The sequence below is a fragment of the Tiliqua scincoides genome, chromosome 3, assembly GCF_035046505.1.
Source record: "Tiliqua scincoides isolate rTilSci1 chromosome 3, rTilSci1.hap2, whole genome shotgun sequence".
Lineage (NCBI taxonomy): Eukaryota > Metazoa > Chordata > Lepidosauria > Squamata > Scincidae > Tiliqua > Tiliqua scincoides.
The window spans coordinates 93,178,511-93,197,856 of record NC_089823.1 but is presented as its reverse complement, the minus strand read 5'-3'; the positions used below and the strand labels follow the sequence as shown (position 1 = coordinate 93,197,856).

Here is a 19,346-nt window from a genome sequence, read left to right as displayed (position 1 = left end):
CACCTGTGGAGCCTGTATTTTGAAATACATTGGCAAAAAACCATTGGCAACCCTATAGATCATTTTCCAAAACTTGGTTATCCTCCTTCTCCCATGCTATAGCTGCTCTTTGAACCCATCTTCATGCACTCTCAGCGATCCCTCACCTTTAGGTTCCTTAAAGGAATAACTCCTGATTTCCTCAATCAAACCTGTTATGCCTATCAGAATGCTTTCCTGCTCCCCCATCTATTACCTAGCCTCTGTGGCATCAGGTTCTCTACACTTTCTTTGACTGTGCAGTTTCTTAGCAAGACAAGAACATTCACCAGTAAGAGACATTGGAAAATTGCTTCCTCCTGCATTCTTCTTACTGTGGATCCCACTACAATGGGTTATGATCAAATAACTTTCTAATGGACTCTCCATAGTAAAACAAGTTTTATTATATGAGAAGTTATTAACTTTACAGTAGACTCACAACTGGGCTCACAAACATCATGACTGTGTGTATTTAGAAAAGTATACAGCCTTGCAATTTGAGTTTTCTAATTAATTGCACAACCATTGTGTAAACATTGTGATTACCATGGCCCTAAAGAGCATGTAGGCACCTTTTAAATCACCTTTTGGAGAGGGAAATTGATTAGTTCTGTGGCAGAAGCTACAAGTTCCAGGATTTTGGAACAAGTTAACAAAAAACAATGCAGTATTGGGTAGTTTCCTGGGTGACCTTGGGCCAGTCACTTTCTCTCAGCCTCACCTACCTCACAGAGTTGTTGTGAGAACAAAAGGAGGGGAGCAGCTGTGTACACCACCCTGAGCACTTTAGAGGAAGAGTGGTATAAAAATGTGAAAAATAAATAAATAAAATAGTTACACAATACAATGGTGTCTCTGGAACTATTGTACAGGAAAGGTCCACTGCATTATTGAGAGCCCACTCCTAAGTATGTCTACTCAGAAGTAAGTCCTATTATAGTCAATGGGGCTTACTCCCAAGAAAGTGAGGATAGATTGTAGCCTAAATGTATTTTGATTGTGCTTTTTAACAAATAAATGTTCATGAAGTTGTTGTGAGTGGTATGACATTTATTCTACTGGTTGCAGAATTTTGTTTTTCTGCAGAAGTTAAGTTTGAGTTCGAGAACCTTTATTGGCATTAAACAGAAGTTAAGTTATCCTAATGGAGAACTTTGGTGGGTTGTTATTTTAAGTCAGAGTGTCCACAGCTCTGCTAATAAGTCATGTTGAATGCATATCTGTTTCACAAAATACTCGTTATGGTTTAAAATCTGAGGCAAGTCTCTGCTAGCAAAGGGGGGGGGCATAAAATGGTGTCACTCTTGGAAGTTGTCCTCCTCTCAGTTCAGTGGAAGGTTATTTCAGACACCATACTGTATCACAGTATAACAAGAGTATATCATCAGAACAGCTGTTATCCCTTGGGTGGATTTATATTTGGAAACTCTGAAGGGTTTGTATGCCCTACACGGTCCTTCATTACACTGCTCACTACCTTGAAGATAATCCATCAGTAGCAATTCATCGCCTCTAAAGATGAATCTGCAAGCCGCAGAGAGAGAGAGAGATTCTCAGAATCTCTTTTCTTATAAAAGGTGCAGAGGGAAAGAGAAAAGGGGCAGGCGGCAAAGTGTGGCTATGTGAAAGTAACACACTGGACTGCAGTAGTAGCAGCAACCAGGAATTATTCGCAAGATAAGGCTTATGAATGATCCAATGTAACACTGATAAGAAACACTGCTGAACTTTGACTTAAAATGGCAATAGCCAGCATGCTACAAAAACATCCATCTGCATGCTTACAGATGGATCAAGAAGGGCTGCAAGCTTTAACTGGTTGATGTTCAGTGGGACTGAAGCACACAAATGAGTTGTGTCACTGCTGTGGGTATAATAGTCTCTTTACTACAATTTCTCTGCATTTTTTTTTTGTTAAGAAAATGAGACCTATTGGTTAGTCCTAGTTCTGAAGAGTTATTGACTATTGCCTTACAGACCAATTCTATGCATGTCTATTCTGAAGAAAGACCCATTAGACTCAGTGGGATCTTCTTCCAGGTAAGTGTGTATAGGATTGCATTTCTTACTCAACTAAGGCCCAAATCCTAACCAACTTTCCAATTCTGGCATGGCAGTGCCAATAGGGCATGTGCTGCAGCCTGCAGTTGAGGCCTCCTCAAAGTGTTTGTTCCCTTACCTCGGAGCTGCATTGCTCTTATGTTGGTGCTGGAAAGTGGGTTAGGATTATGCCCTAAAGAGCTTAATTAATCAACAACAACTGTACATGCAGGTTTAAGATTCTTTGAACATGTGTAGCTGACGAGCAAAGACTCTAGAAGTACCTCCTGTCATGCAGATAAAGTACCTCCTGTCGTGCACTGCCTTCTATCTCCCAACTCTGGATCTGATTAAAAAAAAAATCAGCCTTGTCCTTCTAATTTGTATCCAAGGCCAGAAGCTACCTCACCTTTCAGCATGTAACTACTGTGGTTTTCCTTCCAACTGTAAAAACCACAGTCAGACATTGCTCAGTTCCATTAGCTTACATGAGTCCTGAATATCAATTGATGCACATGCTGCTTAAGTCTATGTACCCACAGATAAGAACTGGACACTGTATTTATCTGTTTGCTAGAGCAAATATTTTTTGTCAAGTAATGCCAAAAATAGCATTGCCATTGTCACCCTGATAACCTCCAATCAGAAGGCCAAACATGTCTGACTGTCTTGCACAGAGCGCACGTCTCTTATCAGAGTGACAGGAGGCACAAGAAAAAGAAACCATGTGATGATGACGCACATTTACAAGAGATTCTGCTACTGAGGGCTTTTGATGGCATGCATTTATTGCAGTCCTTTTCCCACTTTCATCACTTGCAATGATTTGGGTATCCAAATTAATGAGGATTTCCAAATGATTAAAAAACTTGAATATACAAAATTATTATTATTATTATTAACAGTATTTATATACCGCTTTTCAATTAAAAGTTCACAAAGCGGTTTACAGAGAAAAATCAAATAACTAAATAACTAAACATACAAAGTTCAAAAGCAGCACAATAAAGACCTATAAACAGGAAAAAAAAAATCATGGGAAACACATACCTTGCTTTTACACACACACACCCTCCCTTCCTCTTCACTTCCTTAATCCTTTCTTTCTCCGTTGAAAATATTATCATTAAAAACACAGATTCCCTTAATTTACCTGTTTCTTGGTGTTCCAATATTGCCTGGTCTTTCCAATTAAAAAAAAATTGTTTACTATTTTTATTTGATTATTCTTAGTTTACCTTTTCTCTCTCTCTCTCTCACCCACTTAACATTCAGAAATTAGTTTTGTTTTCTAATTCCAAAACTGTTGTATTTTGTTGCAGAACCACCACCAGTTAAAGACATCTGCCTCCAATTTACCTCATTTTCGAAGGCATTGCTACATTCTGAACAAATTTTTGGAAGTCTTAAGTGTGACCAGAAAGCCATAACCTTGCAACAACTTTTCCTTTAGCAGGTATCATTTTTCCAGTTAATGCAGGTACTGCCACAACATAGTAGGCAGCTTGTCCTACACCTGGGACTTAGTTCTGCATCACCCTGCCCCAAACTGGGCCTCTTTGGAATGACCAGGTAGCTAACCAGCCACATGTTGCCCACTGGTGCACGCTTGCCCCAGTCACCTTCATTTCCAACAGGATTGGTTCAGCTGGGGCAGTGCCACATAGAGGATCTGAAAACCAGTATTATGTTCTCAGTTTCCTTTGTGCAGACAGAATGTTTTATGGCAATTTAGATGCAAGTATGATTCCTGAGAGCATACTCACATCTTTTAAAAATCAACATGAGAAGCCACTCCAGATTGATTACACCCTATTGCATGATTACTTCTGGGTGCACTGTTCATGTGAAGAAAGATAACTAAAGGAGCAAGTAAGGATACACACAATGTGATATCCCTTAGAAGATAATTTGATGACAACAGCTTGAAGGAGGTGAATATAATAATTTGTTATGAATATTCTTCTCTGGATTTTAGCTTCCTTGTGGCCGCAGGAATGAAACCACTGCTGGTTTTGATTATAACCTGTGCGTCACTAAAACCACAAGATACCATTTTTACAGATTTTACCCCTTTCTCTAGAACTACACTAATGTCCCAAAATTTCCTTTTCATGAAGCATGTAGATTATCCAACTATTTGTCTGGTATTTAAACAAAATCTGAAGACACTGGCAAATCATGTCAAAAAATCCAAATACGGCTTGGTAGTTATAATATCTAAGCATTTGGAAGGATTTTGTTGCTGGAATGTCTGCTCAGCAGATGATGCAAGAAATTGCTAGGATTAGGAACTATTAGCTCGTGCATCAGAAATCATTTTAGCAAGGTCTTTCAGGAGGAAAACCGATATGATCTAATTGGAACCAGCTGCCTTTTATTTAAATTTAAGTCCCCAATAATAGCATTCCAAAAAGATGTTGTGTGCAGCAAGGAATGTGGGCCTGGACATGAACTAACCCCTGGACATGAGTACATGAAGTGTGCTGGATCTTGAAAATCATTGCATATTTTTAAATGTCACTACTACAGTGTGCATCAGTGTATATTTTAGGCTCATTATAAATGTACTAATTTATAATCCAATCTACAACTTGACTAAAACAAGACCTAATGGCTATTGGGATCTCTGTGATAACTAGAGAGCTGGTAGTGTAGGAGTTAAGTGTTGGGCCTATCTAACCCCCCCACCACCACCACCAACAGAGCTGTACCAACAGAGCGCATGCTGTATCCTGAGGAGAGGGGTAGTCCTAGATGTTTCTTCCAGGTAAGGGAATATTTGTTCCCTTGAATAATCCCTATGCATGTCCCCTATGCATACATTTCTAAGAAGGGCTTCCAAATATCCAAAAAATTATCCATGTGCCATTGTCTTCTATAAGCAATAGAGCCCAATTCTATGCATGTTTACTTAGAAGTAAGTTCCATTATAGTCAATAGAGCTTCCTCTCAGGTAAGTATGGATAGGGTGGCAGCCATAGATTCAAATACCAGGTGTGTGCCACTTAATGACAGGGATACATTCTCCTATCCCCATTGTTATGCGATTAGGCCATTAAGGGAACATTCAGCCCAATATAGTGCCTTTGATGTGTAAACAGACACTCCCTGCCAGACACTAGCTGGCTGTACAGGCTAGTGGAGACCAACTGCCTCTTCTTTGTATCAAGAGCCTCTTTGTTGTGTAAACAGACACTCTGCTGCAGGCTATGGGAGACCTGACTCCCACATTAAGAGCTTCTTTGTTGTGCTTTGACCACCTTTATATATGCGGATTAAAGGCCCTCAGTCAATTGAAAGATAGTGGGAGGGTACTTTTCAGTGTTAGTCTTTAAGCTACAGTAAGGACACAAAGAGTCAATTTCCATTGTCCTTTGGATAGCTTCCATACAATAGACAGATATGCATATCCACAAACAATGATTGTTTTATTAGCTGGTTAGTACAACTAATAATAACTCCCATCCAAAAGGGTTGTATCACTATAAAAGACCAAAACATATGCATAAATAATGCTTCAGATTCACCACAGTGCCAGCAATTAGATTCCTTGATAAGCCCTTACTATAAAAGCATTTTAGCATACAATAAACCAGTGGTTCTCAAACATTTAGCACCTGGACTCACTTTTTAGAATAAGAATCTTTCAGGACCCACCAGAAGTCATGACCGGAAGTGACATCATCAAGCAGGACAATTGTTAACAACCATAGGCTGCAATCCTACCCACACTTCCCAGGAGTAAGTCCCATTTACTATCATAGTTAAAAGCATATACATAGTAGCCTGTTAACAGCACAGATCTGCAACATTTCCCCAAGTGTAGTCACATACCATGGTAGCATCAAGTCTACTATATTAAAAATAAAATATTGAAATGAATGGGGACCCACCTAGTGGGTCCCAACCCACAGTTTGAGAAACACTGCAATAAACTCTAAAGAGAAATTATTTTGCTGAAACAGTCGCAGTTTAAGATCCATAGATAATATAGTGATAGTATCTAACACTGTTTTCCATTTATTGTGTAAGATAGGACATTCCAGCTCTTTGTTTCATGCTTCTCTAAGACCTACTCCATAGGATCTCCCGCTTGGAAGCAGAACTCAGCACAAGAGGGAGCCATGTGAATGGCTGCAGCAGGGAATAGGCAGCAGGGAATAGGCAGCAGAATCCTAAAACTTCCTTCCCTTGGGAACATGCACAAATGAATCACATATTTGTGGACAGTCTCTGAATAAAGGTCACATTCCTTCCCAGTTATTTGTACAAGATAAAATCAAGAGCTTCAAACCAGTTTTGTACAATCTCAGTCCGTCAGTTGCTTCAACAGCAAAGTTAGAGCAGAGCTACAACTCACAGGTCTAGGTAGAATAAGTAGTGCAGATATTAAAGCCTTTAATTGATCTTCTAATGCACACAATGTAAATGACAAAAGGGGAGGAGGAGAGGGAGGATAACAGATTATGCTGAGCATATGCAGTATGTCTTTGTCCAGATACATACAAGTGCCTTTTGTAACCTCCTGGATTTTACAAGTAGCAAATTCATGACTTGGAGTGTCTCTTGCAAAGAAGGACTTATGCCCAGTGATTTTTCTGATTATTTTCAGTTGGCATTCAGGAATACTTATAATCAGACAAAACAAACAAACAGGAACCAAGGGAAACACTTGCTTTGCCTGTAGTTATAGCTGGACATTTTTATAGCATTTCACAATAAGGCAAGAATCATATTGTAATCCCAGGATTTGGTAGCTCGGAAGGCACTGGCCCATCTGGCCACTCTTTTTTTACCCTGCACTTCAGCTTGTGAGCTAATGCACTTATTTGTCTTCATACTTTCCAAATAATCTGAATGCTAGACTCAGACTTTTTAAAACAAAGTCTTTAATTAAATTAGCCTAAGTTTGCTCCCACTCATATGATATTTATAGAATAATGCTTGCACTCTAGAAAGGAGGGATATGGCCTATGATTTTAAGCCATGTTCACTTAAATAAAGGTGACTTAATGATGATGATGATGATGACAATGATGATGTTGCAAAAAGCATTTTGGACATGCAAATATTATGTAAATTTCACTAAATATTCTAGGACCTTGGAAAGGACTTGATATTTAGAAAATATTAGCCACCATCAGGTGGGCTATGATGAGGAGGACGATATTTACAAGGGGCTTATTAACATAGCATACCTCAACACATTCTTTCTTTGCATCATCCTCTTCCAAGCCCTCATCTAATTCTATAGGTCAGAGGTGAGCAAACTTTGAATTTTAGGGATCCTGGACCTTTAACAATTGTATAGAAGAGGGAATTTCAGCAGGTGTGGCTTATCATCTCACAGATAACAAGTTGTACCTGCTGAAATTCTCTCTCCTACACAATTGTTAAAGGTCCAGGATCCCTAAAGTTGAAAGCTCGCCCACACCTGCTATAGGTAGAGGTGGATGAAAACAGTTCTATTTTTTTTGCAGATTTTGGTGTTTTCCAAAGTTAGAAGTGCAGAAATTGATGTTATGTGTTTTTATTCCAAAAGCATATTTTTTATAAATTATAATTGCTTTAAAAGTGTACTTGGTTGGTGGTATATAGGTGGTATAGTCTCAGCAGATGCAGTCACATGCATATCAAGGTGTTAGAGAATATGTAGTGGTGTTGGAGAATGGTTAGAGAACCTGGAAACAAATCAGCAACCAATGTAATTCAATGTAAGCTATTCTGAAAATCCTGCTGCTACCAGCATTCTGACAGTCACATTTTGTATGACCTGACACTTCTGAACAGTTTTCAGAGGAACTTCTTCCACAACAGCATTGTAGTACTTCACTCTGGGTATCACTAGTGTACGTATATGAAACTCATCATAGATCTGAAGATCTATGGGGAGAATCACAGTGGATGTAAAGTCCTAAAAGAAAACAAACCCACAGGGCCAGCCACATCAGGCATTTTGCATAATGTGTAGTTTTTTCAGAGCTGTCTTCCAATAAGCTTGCTTGAATCTTTACTTAGCAGCTCATATAAGACTTAGGCGGGTCATAATTTCTTTTTCCTTTTTTTTTTTGGTGCCTGGTTTTGTGCTTGGGGAGATAAAGGATGACAGAGTGGAGGAGGCCTGGGTTGTTTCAGCTACCCTTGCCTCCAATGCCAGCAATTTGTTTCTTGTTTTGCTGAAATCAACGCAACTCTCTTTGCTCCGAGCATATTTTTCTAAGGGATATTCCAGCTATATTCAGAAGTTGCCCTTGTTTGATGCTAGACATACTTTGTGTGCCCTAGTGATGTATTGATTTGAATGAATGTTCCTTAGGGGGAAAAAACCCAAAACTTCTGATGCACATATTGTGCTCCAGAATAGCTAGGGGCTGCTAAAAGAAATGCAAAAGATGGATTAAATTTCATTTTTGATTATGAATATATTGCCAAAGCAATCCCATAAGCCACATGTGATTTTTAATGTGTAGTTTGACCCTGATGGTTTGATACAGGCCAGGGTGTGTCATTGTACCAATTCCAGCCAATGAGTGCAAGTAGTCTTTCTAAGTTGCTATGGTAGGTCTTCTTGCAGTTCCTTTGGCCAAAACTATGTGGGGAGCCACAGGCTGAATCCTTGCCAATCTATAGTTCTTCCTGACTGTGCACTTGCCTATGCACTCTGGTGGATTTCTTTCTTTTTAAATGTGAGTCACTGAATGATAGAAGTCAGATATATCTACACTGGTGTTTCTCAATCAGTACCACCAGTGGTACTTGAGGTGGTGTCTGGTGGTGCTCGTGAGACCCCTGGCCACAGCAGCGAGACCAGGAATGCAGCACAAGAAACAGTGGTAGAAGGCTTGGCTCAGTGGGCAGGGCTCCAAAGCATGCTTTTCCATGCTCAAAAAAGCCCTCTCATCTACCCTGAGCCTCTGGTGTTTGCCCTGGTGTTTACCCTGGTGTTTGCCATGTTGCATCTGGCCTCCTAACCCAAAAGTAGCTGGTGATTATGTCATCACCAGTTACTTCCAAAGGTGGTTACTCTGAAAAGGTGGACCATGTGAAGTGGTACAGCAGAGGACAAACCTTGAGAAACACTACACTACACATTTAAACCAGTTTATAACGGATAAGAATTTGGTTGACTCTCATGACTTCCTTTGATTGGGAACCATGGTAGGTAAACACAGTATTATGGTGGGGAATGCCATAGCTATCTTCATACTTCTCAATACCAGTCAGGACTACTCCTCCATTGGATTGTTTTTAATAAATAAATAAAAAATTAAAAAATTAAAAATTAAAAAGGAGCAACCAGTTGAAAGCATGCATGGATTGCAAAAGTTAGCATGTATGTCTTGTTTGACTCTTTGATATATAGAGCAGACTGAGTGTATTGAATGACTTTAAGAGCATTAAAAAAAGCACTATACTCAACATGTATTTGAGAACAGGAACTTCCAAAGCAAGGGATTCCAGAAAAAACAGGAGTTTGCCTTAGTAAGTCTTGTTCCTAGTGGAGGCAGGGGGCATTCCTCACCAATGGGATTGTCCCTCGCTGCTGCTGGAGGCAGGGCCAACAAAAAGGTGGGTGGAGCTCCAGAAGCACAGGGATCCAGTCCCCAGACACCACTTGCAGAGCTGTGACAGGATCCTCATACACACTACTGTGACTGGTTATAAACTTGCATCACAATTGTACTGTTTGGAAAACTTCTTTGCACATAAATAGGTTTAATATCGCAGAAACAGAAGGGTTTGAACAAGGGAAATAGGTCATAGGAAACCCTAAATACCACGTTACATCTATGTTTATGCAGTAGAGGGAGTGATCCTCTGAAGTGTGGTGGGCGGAATGCCCCCTGCCTCCACCAGGAACAAGACTTACCCAGGTAAGGCAAACTCCTGTTTTCCCTGGCGGAGATGGGGGCATTCCTCAACAATGGGATCTACAGTATCCCTTGGGGGGGCCAGTTAGATCACTCACTCTCATACCTTCAGTACCCTCTGGAGAACTTTCTTCCTGAAGGAAGCCTCTGCCAAGGCTGATAGATTTACCTTAAAGAAATCAGGATGCGAACTCTAAGCCACTTAGCTAGAGTTACCAGGGACACCTGCTCGCCCATGGTAAGTTACAGATAGAGCGTCCGTCTTCCTGAATTGACAAGTGCATTCAATATGGAAGCTTAGGGCTCTTCTGACACATAGTGTGTGCCAAGCCTTTTTCCTTGTATGTTTAGGATTGGGACAAAATGATGGTAAAACTAGTTCTTGCAGTCAATGAAAAATTGAATTAACTTTGGGTAAGAAAAATGAGTCAATCCTAAGCACCACGGTGTGTGGAATACACATAAGTCAGGATGGATAAGGCCCCCCATTCAGATACCCTTCTTTCCGATGTTATAGCTACTAGAAAAGCAGTTTTGTATGACAGGATTTCATGGGACTATGGCCACAGGCTCGAAGGAAGGACTCATTAAAGATGTTAGGACCCTGTTCAGTTCCCAATTTGGAAGCATATGAACAGGAGGAATGTTCAGTAACACTACCCCTCTGAGAAAATGTTTGGAAGGGGTTGTCTGAAAGGCAGATAGACCCACCCCCTGCCCCCTGGATGCCTTGGAGAGCTGCTACTTGACGATGTAGCGAACTAGTTCTAAGCTCCTTAACTAAGCCATCCTGCGAAAACTCCAAGATAACAAACACATCAGGTGAGGTAGGAGAGAAAACCTTATCCCTGCAACAGTCCCTAAAGGTTTTCCAGGTGGTCCTATACATGTTTCAAGCACTCAGAGGATAGTCTGGGCTTTATAACCCTATTGGAGAAGCCCAATTGGTGCAATTGCAACTTTTCAACCTCCACACTGTCAACTGAAATCTGTGTGGATGTGGGTATTGTAAAGGGCCTTGTAAGAGTAGATCTGACCAGACTGGAATCTCCCAAGGTTCCTGTCTTAATAATTTGGGTACCAACCTGGCCACTTTTGTGCCACCAGAACAACTTGGGAGCCCCTAAGGCCAAGGGCTTTGATAGTGCATCCACCACTTCCACTCCCTTGACTCTTACCCTGGAGTAGATTTTGTTAAGTTGCGAGTTTTCCGCAGTAGCAAACTATTAACTACCCACTATGGGTGCCCAAATCTGATCCTCAGTTTCTGGATGCAACCTGCAGTCTGTTTCCGAGAGGCTCTATCCGTGTAGGCAGTCTGCCTCTATGTTCTTCTCTCCTGCTAGGTGTTAAGTTGTGAGAGATAACTGTGGTTTTTGTGTGTGTGCGTATGCTGTCTGTTCTTACTAGAACATGACAATGGCAGAAATGAGGTTTGAGAAGAAAACAGAGCAAGACAGATAGTTCTCAGCTCCAGGAGACTGATGCTTTGAGACATCTCCTGAGAGGAATAATTACCCTGAATCACTCTGCCTTTTAGTTGGGCCCTCCAACCAAATATGCTGGCATTTGTGGTCAGGATTACTTGTTGCCAGTCCTGAAGACTCACCCCTTGGACAACTGTCCATTGTACACCCACCACTGCAAATCCCTCTTCAGGGGTGGTGGAATCAGAGTATGGAAGTGGCATCTCCTCTCTATCTTCTTGAGTGGGACCAGAGACACCCTTGAAGAGTTCTGGTGTGGAATTGGGTCTAGTTCACCAGCTGGTGACAGAACCAACATTCATAGCAGGTGGACCAACGTCATGATATCTGCCTACTTGACTGAGAATCTGGAGGATTGTGTCTGTGATCCTCTCTCAGCTCTCTGTTGGCAAAAAGGCATGGAAAATGTGAGTATTGAAAAATACTCCCAGGTGTTCCAGTATCTGGATGGGAACCAGAACTGTTTGACTGGATTATCACAAAACCATGAGTTTGCAGGCAGAGCACCCTCTGGTGTATGTTGAGCTGTGCTTGCTCCCTGGACAACACCTTCATTTAAAAGTCATCCAGGTGAGGAAAAAGAAACAGTCCCCTCTGCCTGAGATGCGCCAATAGTACCACTAACACTTTTGTGAACCCCCTTGGGGAGGTCATTAACCCAAAGGGAAAGGCATGGTACTGAAAGTGCGAGGATTTGTAGGAGACCTCAGATACCTTCTGTGATTTTACAAAAACAGTTCAACTACCTTAGATCTAGGATTCCATGCCTGTCTCCATTCCGCTTCAGTACTGGAAAGAGCACCAAGTAAACCCTGGTACCTCTCTCAGCAGAGGGAACTGCCTCTATCGTCCCAATATGAGGTAGATGGTATATGGCTGCTAGGATAGCTGCATGTTTATTTGCATCCCTTGATTTTGAGATCTGCCAGAATCTGTCCCTTGGTTTCCTTACAAATTCCAAGGAATAGTCTTTGGAGACATGTCTCTAGGAACCATGCATCCAATATTGTGTTGTACCAGGTTCGCACATAATCCTGAAACCTAGCCTGCACCTTGGGTGCAGAAACCCCTGTGCGTGTCATCATGCCAACCTGTCTCTAGCTTCATTCCCTGGCTTGGAAGAATGGGTATGCTGGAACTTCCTGTGGAAGTTCCCAGATTTGTGCCACTTGGGGTTGAATTTGGACGGCTCTCTGTTCCTTCTTTCAAGATGAAAGGGGCGAAAGCTCTGGTTGGCTTTAGTCTTCCCTGTCTTGGAAGCTGTGGGAAGTGCTCTGTTTTTGTCCTTGTTTCAATGAGAACAAGGCCTAAGGCTTGCCAAATAATTTAGATCTGGAGAATAGAGTCCCCAGTAATCTACTTTGAGATTGCACAACCACAAATTTCTTATGGCCACCACACTGGAGGTGCTAGCTCTAGAACAAATAGTCAGCTGAGAAAGTAGCTGGCAAGGATACCTTTTCCAAAGCGCCTTGATGGTTTGGATAAGGTGTTGTTCTTCCTCCCAGAAATTGGTGACTCTGGAGAAAAACAAATTGGCACTGAGGCTATGAGAGCAAACAAAATAATCTAGAAAGTTCTCTTCAGCTACGCCTCAATGCATTTGTTGCATGGGACACAAGGGCCATGTTGCCCATCTGAAGGGATCACGGCCTGAGAAGACAGTGCTGCAACAGGGGCATCCATTCACTGATGGTACCTTGAGTTTATCTAAGATTCCCTTATGAAGATAATAAAACTTACTCATGCGTTTGTTGTCTTGCTAGCCATGCAGTGAGAAGGACCACTCCATCTCCATCATTTTAGGATGGGTTCTGGAAAAGGCATCTCTGCTGGCTTCAGTGGACCCTGAGGAAAGAGACTTTCTGGAGAAGCAGTTAGAGTTGCAGCGCTGGCTCTCATTCTGAGGCTTTAAGGCTCAATGGCTTAATAACCTTATCAAATATCCTGGGAAAAATCTCCTCTGGAAAGAGGTTACTTCCATTGATGTGAGCTTCCACATTCTCCACATCCTCACCTTTTTATTTTTTGGTCCTTTACTAAGGAATGGGCAACTCTGAATCTGAGGAGTCAGATTGGCCTGAACATTGTGAGGGAGAGCTGGAAGGGACAGGGTTCCTCAACGCCTGAGGCTACTTTCCCTTTTCCAACCTTGGTCTTTCAGTTGTTTAGGGAGCGTAAGCAGACCCTGCAAGGCCAGCTTGCTATCAGTCAAGCCCTTGAGCCACAGCACCCAGGACAGGAGGAACAGGGGTTACAGCAGTACCGCTGCTTGACTCCTTAAGCTTATTAGCACCTCTAGGCTATTTATATAAATATATATTACCACACTGAACAGTCGAAGAATAACCATCTGGCTGTTCACTGTACCATTTATGAGGGAAAAACAGAGGCTGGTCAAAAAGAGCAGGAAAACAAACCCCTTTACTGGCTTACTCACTGCACGTGAGGAAAATGTTGCCCACTGAGATACAAAATGGCACCTGCTGAGGTAAAAAACAGAGCCAGTGCTTGTGAGCGTTGGACAGGCTCTGGGCACACTGATGGAGAGCCCTGCCCGTTTGCCCCCGACACTGCAATAGTGCCTTGATTGATGGGTGCACTTCTGTTCCTCAAACCTGCTGCCACCTCAGAGAGGCGCGGATCAGGCACTGTCAGCCCAAACAGCTGAGATACAAAATGGCGCCTGCTGAGGTAAAAAACAGAGCTGATGTTTGTAAGCGTTGGGGAGGCTCTGGGCACGCTGATGGAGAGTCCTGCCCGACTGCCCCTGACACTTCAATAGTGCCTGTGATCAAGATGTCTCCCTCTGTTGCTCAAACCTGCCACCACCTCAGAGAGGTGCAGACCAGGCACTATGAGCCCAAACAACTGAGGTAAAAAACAGAGCCGATGTTTGTAAGCGTTGGGCAGGCTCTGGGCACGCTGATGGAGAGTCCTGCCCGATTGCCCCTGACACTGCAATAGTGCCTTGATGGAGGGGTCTGCCTCTGTTGCTCAACCTGCCGCCACCTCAGAGAGGCGCAGACCAGGCACTGTCAGCTCCAACTGCTGAGGTAAAAAATGGCACCTGCTGAAGTAATAGCAGACCTGATGCTTTTGAGCGTTGGGCAGGCGCTGGGCACTCACAGAGAGTCCTGCCTGATCGCCCCCGAACACTGCATTAGCGCCGGGTCGATCCAGGGGTCTGCCGCTGACCCCCAAACCTGCCACCACCTCAGAGAGGCGCAGACCAGGCGCTGCCAGCCCAAGCAGCAGTCTCCCTCACAGCGGGAGAAATGGTGAAAAAAGCGGCAATTAATGTTTCTGCGGTGAAGAGAGCCGGGCCTCAGTCGCATCTGTCAGGCAAAAACGCTCTTTTCTCTCCGGAACTCAACGGACGACCTCACTGAGGAGGAGAGTCGAGACAGGCTGAAGAGAACCATTTTCCCTTTGCTTTGAAATCGCTGAGGAGGAGCTCCAAAAGAGGTGACCGAACTCCAGTGAGGCAGGGACGGTCTGGGGACTGGACCCCTGTGCTTGTGGAGCTCCGCTCGCCTTTTCGTTGGCCCTCCCTCCAGCAGCAGCGAGGGACAATCCCATTGGTGAGGAATGCCCCTGCCTCCACCAGGGAACAGACTACTTTTGCAAAGGGCCTGTACTCATGTGCCTGTATTCCATCTCCCTCCCAAACATCTAGGATAGTGACCACTTTTGCTTTATATTTTATAAAACGTAAAGTTTAGCTAAATTAAATTAATTTCCTAAAAGAAGATAAATACATTAGTAGTTAATCAGATAAATGATATTTTGATCTCTGAGTACATGCAGGCTCATCAGGCTGCCTTGCATAAAATTAACACACAAGCTGGTGTAAGTGGCCTGTGAACAGAACACTTGAGTGAAGTTTTTTGACATTTAAAGTCTGTTGTGGTGTCATCCAGTTACTCAGATGCCATTGCAGTCACAGCCAACAGATAATTAGGCATATTAAGTGAAAACCTGTCTATACTAATGAGGATTTAGGTTGGTGGATTATGAGGATGAATATAGATTTGGAATGAAGTAATTTTTAGCATGATCTCTAAGCAGTAGCTCCACAAGAATGAATAAACATTGCAACCAACTTGAGACAGGACAGGGCCTAGAAGCAGCTGCAAAACAGGAGCTTTTATAAATCATATTATAAATCATGCAGAGAGAGAGAGAGAGAGAGAGATAACATGATGGCCAAGTGGGAGCTGTTAATAAAATAATGAGCAGAAAAATGCTTTCCTTTCTCAGAAGTTAATGGCCACCCACTGAAATGGAAAAGTAGCTGGTTTAAGAAAGACAAACACATGTGCTTAGTCACAAATGCATGAGCAGCCATGGAACCATGAAGTTGAGGCATAAGAACATAACAGCCCTGCTGGATCAGGCCCATGGCCCATCTAGTCCAGCTTCCTGTATCTCACAGTGGCCTATCAGATGCCTCAGGGAGCACATGATACTTGCATCTCACACAAGATGCACAAGAGCACACAAGATGCTCTTGCATCTCACTGCCACTCCCTTGCATCTGGCATTCTATTTACCCTTGCATTCCCCTCCCCCCCAACGAAGAGATCAGACTGCGCTCAGGTTTAACAATTTTTAAAGCATGAAACCTACTGAACACAGCTTTCCTCCCTTGCCAGTTGTCTGGGGTAGGCAAAAAAAAACCTGCAATCCATGGCCAATTCAGATGACAGAAAATTTTTTCTATGTGGTTCTATCTGGTAACCTACGATGGAGTTTTCCTCTAGAAATCTGTCCAGTCCTCTTTTAAAGGCACCTAGGCCAGATACCATCACCACATCCTGTGGCAAGGGGTTCCACAGACTAATTACATGCTGTGTAAAGATGCTAGATAAAGAGGCAGCCACTAACATAAATAACTTGGGTAAATATATGGACAGCGGACTCATCAGTGATGCCTGGTCATGACACTAAACTTCTGTGGAGATATGTGGAATTACTAAATCAAAAATTCCCTGTTCATGTTGAATGCAGAAGAGTTTGTTAAAGGAAAAGCTATGCAGCATAACGGCCCAATTAGATCCATGCTTAATTGTGAAACTTAATCCAATGGGGGGGGGGGTTAGTTTTGGTTATAAGTACCAAGTGGGTGGACTACAAACAGATTAAAGCATGGCGGGGGTAGGAGGGCATTAGGAGTGCCCCCCCCATGGTTTTGAGCCTGACCCACCCAGCACTATTTGTAAATTTAAAAAAAAGCTTCAATGAAAGCTAATTGAAGGTTTGTTTTCCTTTAAAAATAGCATATGAGGCAGTGAGATCAGGCTCAAAACCATGGCAGGGGCAATTACTAGAGCCTCTCACACACTCGTTTTATTGCATTTTGTGCCCCCACTTGTTGTTCATAACTAAAACTAACCCTCCCCCAGTTGGGTCAAGTTGCTTGATTAAGCACACCTCTGATTTGGCCCTAAGAAAATTATGAATTTAGTGCTTCAGTTATTAAAACCTGTAGGATTGTGATTTCGTTTATTAAGACAAACAGCCCAATCCTATGGGCCCATAATGTTTTGCCAGTGCTACCTGTTTTATAACTTTTGCAAAAGTGCTTCTGGCAGTGAGTGGTGTGCTGACCAGGTGCTGATGGGAAGGCCAGAGCCTTCCTGCATGTGTTGGGAGATCGCTGGCCACCACTGGAACAGGTAACATAGCAGGAGAGGGTGGAATACAGGCAAAACTGGGTGGGAAGTTGGAGGAAAGGGGGGAGGGAGGCTACAGCAGGGGTAGATCTGGTGGCAATGGCATGTGCCAGATCCTATCCTTTCTATGCGCAGCCTCTCCTGGCACAGGATCAAGGGAAGATAAGATTGAGCTCTTAGTCCCATTTATTTCAGTAGGACTTAGGCTGTAATCGTTTGCAGATGTACCAGGGTGTAAGCTCCACTGAACTCATTAGGACTTACATCTGAGTAGACACACTTAGGATCACACTGTTAATCATAATGTCTTTTGTCATGACCAACTAAACATAAGATATGATCCATAGATTGGTTGTATTCTGGAAAATAATAGTTATATTGTATAGCTTTTCCCCTGAAGAAGACTTCCATTTGAGTTGAGAATGCACTGAGAATTTAGGATTGAATAAACTGTATAAATTCAAGGAAATTTGTTATCATTTGTACTTCTGGTATTATCCATTTTCTACCCCAGGCAGGCATTTTCCCCAGATAGGGAAAAATGAAATTTCTATTTCCAGATTCACAGACGGTGTAAATCTGACTCAGGAAATGCACTGGAGATAGATTAAAATGGAATAAAAGAAATAAATCTATTGTCAAAAATGCTGAAAACAGGTTGAAGTTCTTAGGGATCAGCAGTCAAATGGCATCTGTGGAGACATGCCAAATCTGTTCAAAAATGACACTGGGTGAGTGGAAGCAGGTATTCATTCAACTCGAAGGAGGAAGTTCAGTAACAGAGCAAGGCAGAGGAAAGGGAGACTAGGAACCAGCGTTAGAAAGGACAAGTCAGGCAGTTTGCAGTCGAAATATTCTAGCTTCTTGGCTACAGACTCCAGCAGACTATTCACACCTAGTCTACTGGAGGGGCTTATATAGGACTAGCCAAACAGCATACAGAACTTTATCAAGGCTTGGAATATTCCTATAATGATTGAAGAAAGTGGGAAAAATGTAAAATATTTGTTCCAGGTTAATTTGGGTTCATATCTAAAGGCCCCAGTTCAAATCTCCTTTGGGGTTGGCATCCAAGGAGTAGAAAGCAAATTGGCTGTCTGATTCCATATGCAACGAGAAAGATCACCAGGGAATGAAAAATTAAAACTAGAACCTAAGATTAGAAGGAGACTGAGAACAAAGGAAAACAAAAGCATGTGAGATAATGAGCAATGAATCCCCTAGTAGTTCATCTAAGAAAAAAATTTATCCAGGCACAGAACTGGATGAAAAGTTTTAAGCACAAGAGATGACTACTGAAATTTCTGTAGGCTTTCTCCAGTTTCCTAGCTCTGTTCCCAGTCCCTTGGATTGTCCATCACGTATATAGCGAGCTCCTACCTCTTAAATCCACAGAATTAGATTAAAGGCTCAACAGCATCACAGTGCAGAGTTTAATCTGTGTTGCTTCTCATGAGTGGCAGAATAGTGACGTCAGATTCCCATGAATATCTCTCAGGAAAGCTCTCCCTCCTGGATGGAGAATGTGGTATTAAATCAGTGCAATCTGATATAATCTTGTTAAAGCTCCTTATTTCAGATTGGCATCCTGCTTCTATGACCTAGCCTTGGGGGCATCCACAGCTTGTTCAAAATAAGGACCCAGAACTTTCTCCTCTTAGCCCATAGGACACCCATGCCAACTGATCTTATTGGGAGACAATTTTAGAAACCTTTCTGCAATGAACGGTACTGGAACGCAAGCTTCAATCACTGGCATAGAAGTTCCTTACCTTCTAATCCCAGTTGTGTTATGATTGGTCTCAGTTTCATTATTCAGATATCAAGGGAAATGCAAGCTGCACATGCTCAGAGGACCTCTAATTTATATTCGTGTCATATTTTTCTGGGATGAAGTTCGGCATTGAAAACATCTGTGTGCTATGCTGAGCCCTGATTCAAACTAAAATTCACAGTGCAAGGAAGAGGAAGACCAAACCTAGGACTCTTGGTTGAAGGTGAGGAGGACTGATTCTTATTCCTTTACTTTCAAGGCTCCTGACAGCCTTACACTCAGTTCTGTTTGTGTGTGTCTTTCCTCATATGCCCATCTACTGACTCCATTGCCATAAGCAAGCTTTATTTATAAGCTGGTTGTCACTAAGAAGGTTTGTGTTGAGAGGTCAAGGGGAACATGCTGATAGGAACCCTACCATGCCAGGGCTGGGTTCCCAACTCTGCTCCGCTCTCTGTCACACACCCTTTGC

The 19,346-nt window shown here is 42.5% G+C and overlaps 2 long non-coding RNA genes across 2 annotated transcripts in view; one reads left to right on the top strand and one right to left on the bottom strand.

The window, feature by feature from the left end:
- Positions 1-2,549, bottom strand: part of LOC136645908 (uncharacterized) — a 105,089-nt gene extending 102,540 nt beyond the window's left edge. The window contains exon 1 of the long non-coding RNA XR_010794172.1: positions 2,471-2,549. This is a non-coding gene — a long non-coding RNA (uncharacterized lncRNA). The remainder of the gene's footprint in view (positions 1-2,470) is intronic.
- On the top strand, positions 1,693-19,091 carry LOC136645909 (uncharacterized). Its single transcript, XR_010794173.1, has 4 exons — positions 1,693-1,887; positions 1,999-2,061; positions 3,384-3,517; positions 18,997-19,091. It is a non-coding gene; the product is annotated as an uncharacterized lncRNA (long non-coding RNA).
- Positions 19,092-19,346: the final 255 nt, after the last annotated feature.